Source organism: Aythya ferina (assembly GCF_964211825.1).
Source record: "Aythya ferina genome assembly, chromosome: 1".
Taxonomy (NCBI): domain Eukaryota; kingdom Metazoa; phylum Chordata; class Aves; order Anseriformes; family Anatidae; genus Aythya; species Aythya ferina.
Genome location: NC_140296.1, coordinates 102,489,663 through 102,499,045, shown reverse-complemented (window position 1 = coordinate 102,499,045; position 9,383 = coordinate 102,489,663). Strand labels below are relative to the sequence as shown.

The 9,383-nt window shown below is 37.7% G+C and overlaps 1 long non-coding RNA gene across 1 annotated transcript; it reads right to left on the bottom strand.

Annotated features, from left to right (window-relative positions):
- Positions 1-3,168: 3,168 nt before the first annotated feature.
- On the bottom strand, positions 3,169-6,643 carry LOC311430390. Its single transcript, XR_014688759.1, has 2 exons — positions 5,998-6,643; positions 3,169-3,815 (listed from the first exon to the last, which is right to left on the bottom strand). It is a non-coding gene; the product is annotated as an uncharacterized lncRNA (long non-coding RNA).
- Positions 6,644-9,383: the final 2,740 nt, after the last annotated feature.

Here is a 9,383-nt window from a genome sequence, read left to right as displayed (position 1 = left end):
AGAGTAATTCAGAAGTTCAAAGGAATGTGAAAAAGCAGAATGGGAAATGATATCAATAGCTATGCATGTATTCCTCAACTGTGCTCTTCAGTCTTGTGATGTGCAAACTTCCTCAGTCAAATGGCACTGAAGTTGTGTGAAAGTTGATAACGCTTACAGATGCCTCCAGACTTGAGAGGCCTGAAGCTTAAGGTGTTGTAAGGACAAACATTTCTAGTAACGTGGTCTTCTAAGAAGGAAAAATGCAGCTTTTGGTCTATGGTAAAACTACATGACCCTTGAATCTACACATGGTGAGTGGGCCCCAAAATTAATGACTTATTTAGCAAAGTTTTTCAGGGCTGAAACTTCAGTGCTTTGTTAAATGGAAGAGCCATTGCATATTTGCAAGGCTATTCTAATTAAAAATGACAGTGGAAACATTTTACCAGGACACTTTTGTTTTTTGTTTTTCACTGAATAGCTGCCTGAATCTTTCAACCACATGGCTTCTAACACGTACACATGTCTAGCAGAAGTTGCCCTTCACCTCATCTTACTTCATTATCCAATCTGTCAAAGAAACACTACCCAAATAGCTATGAAAAAAAAAAAAAAAAAAAAAAAACACACACACACACAACATCTACTGTATGTTATTGTTGGCATCCTGAATTGGCACATTTGCTACAATTAAACAGAAGTTCTGAAAGATTCCCAGTTCAGTGCTCTTTGTAAAGACTCCAACTCTGGGAAAGAGTAAAGCATGCTCAAGAGAAAGAGGAAAATAATGCTCATGTACTGTGTAGTGCACACTAAGTACACTGATGGGGAAGAGAACATTTCATAGGGAAATACAAAGGAGAAAGAAAATTTAATGCAGAAAAAAAAAAAAAAAATCTTGCAAAATTACATTTGCTCTTAATGATGTATAAGGTGAGACCGGAACAGAAACTTTTGTTTGAATTTAAAATGCCAGGAGGATGAACTTAAGGATTTCAGAATTTTCAAAATAGATTTTATTCAATCACAATTTTGTCAATAATAAAAAATATTTTACTTAAATTTTATTAGGCTTTCTCAGCTCTTAAAAAGATAAAATTCATGAAAAAATTCACATAGTTTAAGAGCCATGTTTAAAAAAAGGCCTGCCAGTAGTCCTTCTTTTCCATTGTATTATGTACATTTTTTATCCTTTGACTTTTTTAAAAAGGGGGGAAAAGTTACTATATTGTGCCATAAGACTACATTAAAATCTATTTCTGAAACTGAAATTACAGAATTGTATATGTTTTTAAAGCTGAAAATAATGAATTTTGGAACTCTGAAAGTGGTTAATCTTTTAAATTCATTTTTTTGAAACCAATTAGAAAAAAGCTATACTGACTGGCATCCAATGCAAAGTGCAAAATGGTACCTAATAACCTTTTAATATTTACAGCTTTTAAAGTTGTTTTTGTTTTAAGTGTTTATAAGTATGCCTCAAAACCTGTTATATATACATGGCTAATTCCAAAGCATGTTATTAAAACCCATATGTTGAAAGCAAAAGTCAGGGCTAAGGCACTTGATTCACATCATAATTGGTCCCAGCTAGATCCTACATGGCAAGTTGTCTTTTTCTTTATCAAAGTAATTTTAAATTTCATTGATTAGTGCCTTCTTTCTAAGGCCTAATGTCTGCCACATTTTTCCTTATTGTCTAGTAGTTTCCAAATCTGCTGCTGCTAACCATCCATTATCCCTGTGCAGGTCATCGATATATCACAATGGACAAGTTTAAGTGCTGATGTGTTACTTTCAGTAGTGTTGCCCAGTAGGCAGTGTGAGCTACTTTGTGCACAGGGCACCCAATTGATGAAGTTGGTCAGTGGTATCTCGACATTTTCTCTTATCATTGTTGTCAGAACAGCCACACAGGACATTTGTGTTCATTTATTTTACCAGGCAAGGTCCATGAAATATTAGAATGTGGTTGAGTGAGATGCACAGGCATACATACAGTCAACAGTTTTGGCCCACTGATCACTCAGACTGAAGGACCTATTCCAGTGTGGCTTCTGCTTGCTTCTGGATACAATTCTGCTTCTGAATTGAATGCATCTGGCAGCTGGCCAGCTGGGTAGCTTGCACAGTGGTTGAAGTTTGATAATTCAACCCAATGTAAAATAAAGACAATAGCAAGAATACTGTAGGTACAGTGTGGACACTATATACATGAGATTGAACCAGCTCTGAAAAAAATAATATTTCTGTTACTAAATACATGTAACATGTAAAGAGCATGACAGAATTAAAAAACATTCCTCAGCAAGCATAGGTTAGAAATTGGAGGCTTTTAATGGTGAAAAAACTGAGAAGACAGACCAAATGGTTGTGCTGTTTATTTTAGAAAACTAAACCTACACTGCTTAAAATGAAGCCTTCTCTATATCAACATTTATCCTCTTGTGAAATGTTATGATATGTATTTCAATTTGAAGAAGATGGCTAAAAAACAAACAAACCTCTCTTCCTCATGGTCATCCTCTCAAAACTCTGATCTTTCTTCTGTTTTGAACACATGATAATCACAAGATTTTTACTGCATAAGATAGCTATACTAAAAAGTGGATACTTAAGAGCTATTCAATCCTCAGTGAAGTTTGACCTCCACAAAGGTGTTTTTTTTTTTTTTAGTTTATTTATTTCTTTTTTCTTTTTTTTTTTTTTTTTCTAGAAATATGATTAAGACTGTTGTCTAATATTATAGTGACTTAAAGTTCTTTTCATGTTAGTGATCTAATGCTTGGTGTTATCATCAGATTTCTCATATCTGGCTCATCTGCACAAGGTGAAGAATCTTAATTTGAAACAAATAATAGCATGTGGGCATGCGCTTTTTATTATTATTATTTTTGTTTGTATGTTTGCATTTCTAAAAAGAAGGTATCTGAAAATTTACCAAGAATACTTTCTTTTTGTAATATATATATATATATGTAAAATATTTTTTCACTGTGGTATTTGGATAGGTAAGCATTCACTTCCATCTGCACTATTCTGTCTACTCTCCTACAGTTTTGGATGCCTCAGATTAACAGTTGATTAAAAAAATCAAAAATACTTCGTTCTAAAATTAACTTACTATAGTGGAAATGATGCCATAGTTAATTGTTGTCGACGGTAGGAAGACACAGACGCTCAGTATGAGTGAACAGTGAACTTCAACTTTAATGGATAGCTCAGTCGCCTTTTATCTAGTTTGAACATAATCAACTCATACATATTGCAAAAACTAAGCTCAGGATTGGCTAACATTTTCCCGCTCTTTTCAGGTAGTTTCTCCTTCTTTTAGCTACCTTCCCGCCTTAGGGACTTTCCCCATGGCTCAAGGGCATCGTGTCCTTGAGCCTGATTGGCTCTCAGCCAGCTGCGTACGTGCCCAGACTCTTGTGAGTTGAGTACGGTACTTTACTAGCCCATTGCCTCTTAACTGCCCAACATCCTCGTGTCCTATTTCAGTTAACCATTCTTCCACAATTCCCCCGTTTTTATTTTGCGCTACGAACACCCTCTCTGTGAGTTGCTCTCGTCTCTCAGCTAGGCAGCCAAAGACCACACGTGCAGCAATCACAATCACTACAACTATAAGTCAACTTGCTCCCAGGGACTGGAGAAAGCGAAGTCCCTCTTTAACTAACAAAACCCATCCACCCATGTTCCCAAAAACAGATTTAAGCCAACGCAACCAGAATCCCTTGCGCCATTAGATCAGCCATGGTTGCTGTTATCCGTACTTGATGACTTTTCTTCAATGGCTGGTTTAACACATCGACTAGGCACCCAGGTTGGCCCTGTAGGGGAAGAGATACACACATAACCTCGCCCCATATAAATCACGTCAGCAGGCCCCAACCATTGTCCTGTTTTCATATCTCGGTACAGTACTCTCATAATACATTTATTATCATTTTCAGACTTAATGTAATGACGTGCCGCGGGTGGTTCCTCATCATCTCCAAATATACACAAATGATTGAGAACAAATAAAGTTTTATCCACCCTCTCTCTAACATCTGTAATGTCTTTAAACTTTTCCAAGTACTGCTTAACTGTTCCATTAGCCCTTTCTACTATAGCTTGACCAGTTGGTGAATGTGGAATACCAGTTATATGCTTAATGTCCCACAGTTCCATAAATCGCTTAAGTGGCCCACTAACATAGGCTGGACCATTATCTGTCTTTATAGTTTGTGGTACTCCCATTACTGCAAAACAACTGGCAAGATGACGTCGTACATCCCGAACTTTTTCCCCAGGCTGCGGTGTAGCCCAAATCATGTGACTATAAGTGTCTATCGTTACATGCAGATATCTCAATCTGCCAAATGCTGTGACATGAGTGATGTCCATTTGCCACACTTCGTTGGTTTTAATCCCTCTCGGGTTTGTTCCGATTCCGATTCCCACTCCCGAATTGTAATGACTACACGTTGGGCAAGCTTTTACTATCGCCTGCGCATCAGCTCTAGATAGTTTGTAAGCCCGTGCAAGTCCTTTAGCGTTCTGGTGAAAAATAGCATGAGCCTCCCGAGCTCTGCAAAAGGGTGACAGTGGTGCTTCAGTAGCTGTTGCGGCGACTAGTCGGTCCGCTCGAGCGTTGCCTTCTCCCAGGCCTTCTTCCCACTGATGACTCCTTATGTGTATTACTGCGTACGGTTCACTTCTTTGAGCTATGGCGATCTGTAGACTGATTATTAATTCTGACAGCCGTTCATTTTTCAAGTCTCTCAAGCCTGAGTCTTCTATACGATTTGCTATGCCTACTACATATAAGGAATCAGATACCACATTTAACGGAATATCTTTCCATTTTATAAATGCCCATACTACTGCAAGAAGTTCTAGTGTCTGTAATGAGTCTTTATCTTGGGCTTGTAAAATTTGATGTTTCCAACCATGCTCATCCTTCCAAGTCACTGCAGCAGTTCGAGAACGTTTTCCTGCGTCAGTGAAAACTGTCACTGCATTCTTAAGTGGGATAGACGATCGTTTTGGCTTAGTTATCCATCCCTGGTTTTCCATCCATGTCAGAGCAGTTGATTGTAACGTTTTTGCTACTATAGTAGCGCCATCCTGCAGTAGTGCAGCTTGTAACTCTTCAGAATTTTGTATATACCATTCCAAATCGCCTGGCTTCATGGGTAACCAGATCATATTTGGAGGAACCCCAAATATAATCTAACATTTGCCGAGTAGGTTCCCCCTTTAAACCAGAATCATTTACAGTAGATCGTAATTGAGTTAATAGTTTCCAGTCTAAATTTGTCATATTAACCGTCACATTCCCCTGTGCATCTGGTGGCGAGTATACTACCGGAAAAGCTTGTGTTAACTGTGTTGCCGTTTCATAATTCCCTTCACGCAGTGCCTCATTTGCTATTTGCCTCCATAGACCTTCTCTCCCCTGCGCCCCCGTTGTGAAGGGATTTGTATTCGATAGAAATAGGCTAGCACTGGTCCTTCCACTTGCTCCTTCCTCACTTTCTATTGGAGCGGTTGGAGCTGCTGGTAGTGAAAGCTTCTCCTCTGCTACAGAGGACATTGTTACAGGCACCTCCGAATTTCCCGAGACCCCCTGTGTAATGGTAAAAGTTCTAACGGAAGGTGGCAACGGGCAATCTGTTCCTTCCATATTTATTTGCTGTGGATTAACCTTATTAACCCTTCCTGGTGGTCCTAACTGCTCTGTTGCAGCAGCGGCAATTCTTTGTTCAGCTTTATATATGCCTAATGCATTAGCCACTGCTCTCCATGGATTCATTAAGGTTTTTAGCAGACTTAATATCTTTAATAACATCATCAAACAATTTGTCCCCAATTTACACCACTCTGTTTGTTCAAAACTGTATCAGGATTTGTAAAAACAACCCTGCGCTACTGCGTATGCTAATATCCCTGATAATTCTTTTATCTAAAATGCTCCGCTTTTCTAAAAATCATCTGAGCAAATTATACACCGCTTGTCTTTCATACCTTTATATATACAGTTGCAGCCTTTGCAAAGACCTCGGCGGCGCTTTTCCAGCGGGACCCTTTATAGGCTCATCCCGGGTGCGGGGACTCCCTTCCACCTTCCGAGCTGCGGGTGCGGGGACTCCTGTCCCTTTCACCTTTCCGACGCGGGTGCGGGGATTCTTGTCCCTTCCACCTCCTGGGCTGCGTTGCAGGACCGGTTCCTCCCTTATTCCGTCCCTCGCAGATTCAACTCCAGCGGATTCCCTGTTCCCGTTCAGACCGGTCCCTGTTCGGGCGCCAATTGTTGTCGACGGTAGGAAGACACAGACGCTCAGTATGAGTGAACAGTGAACTTCAACTTTAATGGATAGCTCAGTCGCCTTTTATCTAGTTTGAACATAATCAACTCATACATATTGCAAAAACTAAGCTCAGGATTGGCTAACATTTTCCCGCTCTTTTCAGGTAGTTTCTCCTTCTTTTAGCTACCTTCCCGCCTTAGGGACTTTCCCCATGGCTCAAGGGCATCGTGTCCTTGAGCCTGATTGGCTCTCAGCCAGCTGCGTACGTGCCCAGACTCTTGTGAGTTGAGTACGGTACTTTACTAGCCCATTGCCTCTTAACTGCCCAACATCCTCGTGTCCTATTTCAGTTAACCATTCTTCCACAGTTAATAGAAATTGCTGCTCTGATTCATCAGTTGCAGTTTACTGTCAGAAAATGAATTCAGTTCAGTTACTTTAGAGTAACAATAATATAATGAATACAGAATGATTTTAACATTAAAGACACTAGATCTCTGGCTTTATTGTAGATAAAAATTCCTTCTATCTTCTTGCTTAGGCTCTCATACAGTAAAGAGAAAGAAATTCACATTTATAATTTAATTTAATTTGTCTATTTCTAATTTATAGTACAGTGGGACAGAAATGTACTATGGGATCTTTCTCCAAAATACCATGGATGTTTTCTCTTCCTTGCCAGGAAGCAAGAAGAATACTAGTGCTTATGATCATTTTGTTTCATATGTTTCTTTCTTAACGAATCAAAATGAACAGTTTTAAGAAAAAGAGTACTCATGCTCTTTAACTCTCTCTTTCAGTCTTTCTCTTTTGCTTCCTCACTCTACCCCTATTTCTCTGCCACCATCACGCTACTGCTAGGTTGGAACTGATGTCTGTGGAAACTGCTAACCCTCATCTCAATCTTTCAGACATATCATTTATAGATGTACAATGTGTTATCTGTCACCATTCATGGTGAAAGAGTTATTTTTCTACAGGAGCTGATGTTAGTCAGACTGGGAGGAACATTGTTTCTGGAGGAACTTTTTGATTTGCAATCAGTTCTTGTAGTGATATTTGTGTAACTCTTTCATTCAATATTGCAAGAAATAGTGAAGGTGATTCTATCCTGAAAATATTAAGATCATAAAGAATATTCTTTACTTGATTAAATATTTGTTAAAGTTGAACAATGATAGAAAGATTGAGTGACACTAGCAATTTTCATCAGTTAGTCCATTAATCATATGTGAAAAATGACAAAATGTTTAAAAGTGACCAAAGGCCATTTTAAAATGTTTACAGCTCTAAATTTTACCTTCAAGATACCAGACTTAAATTTATAAGTAACAGTCTTTGTAAAAAATGTGTTCAGCCTAAGGTCCTTTCAAGTCTTCAAGCAGTTTAATTTTACTTAAATACAGCCTGAGTAAGTGTAGTTTTTCATTAGTTTCATGTTTTAAGCTCTGAGGACTTCATAAAACTTAGGTATCAGTGACTGAGAAATTTGAAAGGAAGTATATTTATCAATAAAGAAACAGCACTGTGCAGGATATCCCAGCTGAGCAGGTCTCTGTGCAAAGGAAAAGACCTAAATCTACAAAAATGACCTTTGAGACCACAGTAATAGGCAACTTGGAATTCTTACATGATAACAAAGAATTGGAACACGGCCATTGCTGAGGAATTTGCAGATATGAAGAGCTGGTTATCTTCTTCTACGCCTCTGTTATGTGCAGGCCCAGAATACTTGCCATCAATGATGTGATGGAATGTATAGATTACACTTAAATTCACAATACAATAACTTTTCTAGGCCAGAAAAAAAATTATCTGACCTTCTCATGGCCCGAAGAAACTGTTTTGCCTCACAAAATTTTCTTTGGTATTGATTGTATTATTTGAAATATTCTTCTGCCTAAATCCATAACCAAGAGCAGGTTGAAATATCATAACTAGTACGATGTTCATTTATTTCTAAATGTTCATTCCCTTGTCAGCTGAATACTGCATGAGGTAATGAGCTGTGTCTCCATTGACTATTCATTCTCTGAAAGTGTATACCAAACAATGGGCACTGTCTTCCAAGAAATTTTTTGCAGTTAACTCCCAGCAGGGTGTAACAGCAAAAACTCTGTCTATAAAAGTAGTTTATATAACGTAACATTTTATTTATTTGGGTGAATACTGTGTAAAGAGGTTTTACAAACAACATACTACAAAAGTGTTTAGTTAAATAAAAGGGCTTTTACTCAACACATAGTTTTAAGAGGCACGTTGTAATATTTACATTCCATTAGCTAGATATGCTCTAGGTTCAAGGAGTTTAATGGATAAATAAGAGAATTGCAGAAGCTAATATCAGAAAGACAAGATGAGGTATAAAGAAGAGATGGGGATAAATTCATATTTCTGCTTAAAGTTTTTGAGAATGTATGAATATATTTTAATAAATTATCAATAAATTTTAATAAGATTTAGTAGGTGAGTTAATACAATGTCACTGTAAAAATAAATAATTTATCAAAAGTGACTAGCTAAGGAAGATGCTCAAATCAATGAATATATTCATGCAGTTTACTCCATAAATACCAGCCTACAATATTTTTATGTTATATGGAGATCAGTGATATTCTCCAGAATCAACTGTGTCACTCCTTTTGCCTGAAAGACAGCATTTTCAGAAAAGGAAACTGGCAATAAAATCTGAGAATACTTTACAGTGATATTAACCAAAGTTATCCACATTATTGCTTCACATTGACTTAGTCAGATTTAACTAAGAGCCAGAATTCTGAGCACTGACATTAAATCTTTGTAATACCTGAAGATCATCCTACTAGGAGAAATCTGTTTAATGTAGAGCTTGTAACTGACACAGAAACATCTCCCCCACACAAATATGTCTAGATGAAGTGACTGACAATGACTTCCACACTGGAGGAACTGAAACATATATAAAATTGTTTGCCTCAAACATCCAAGCAACATTTGTTCCCTAAAAATTCCATTCTTGGTAGTCCAAGCCTTGTGCAACCAACCTAGGAGTACTCACGGGAACAATTTGTAATTTTTAAAATTTTACTTATTTCTGTATTTATTTACATTTACAATGAAATA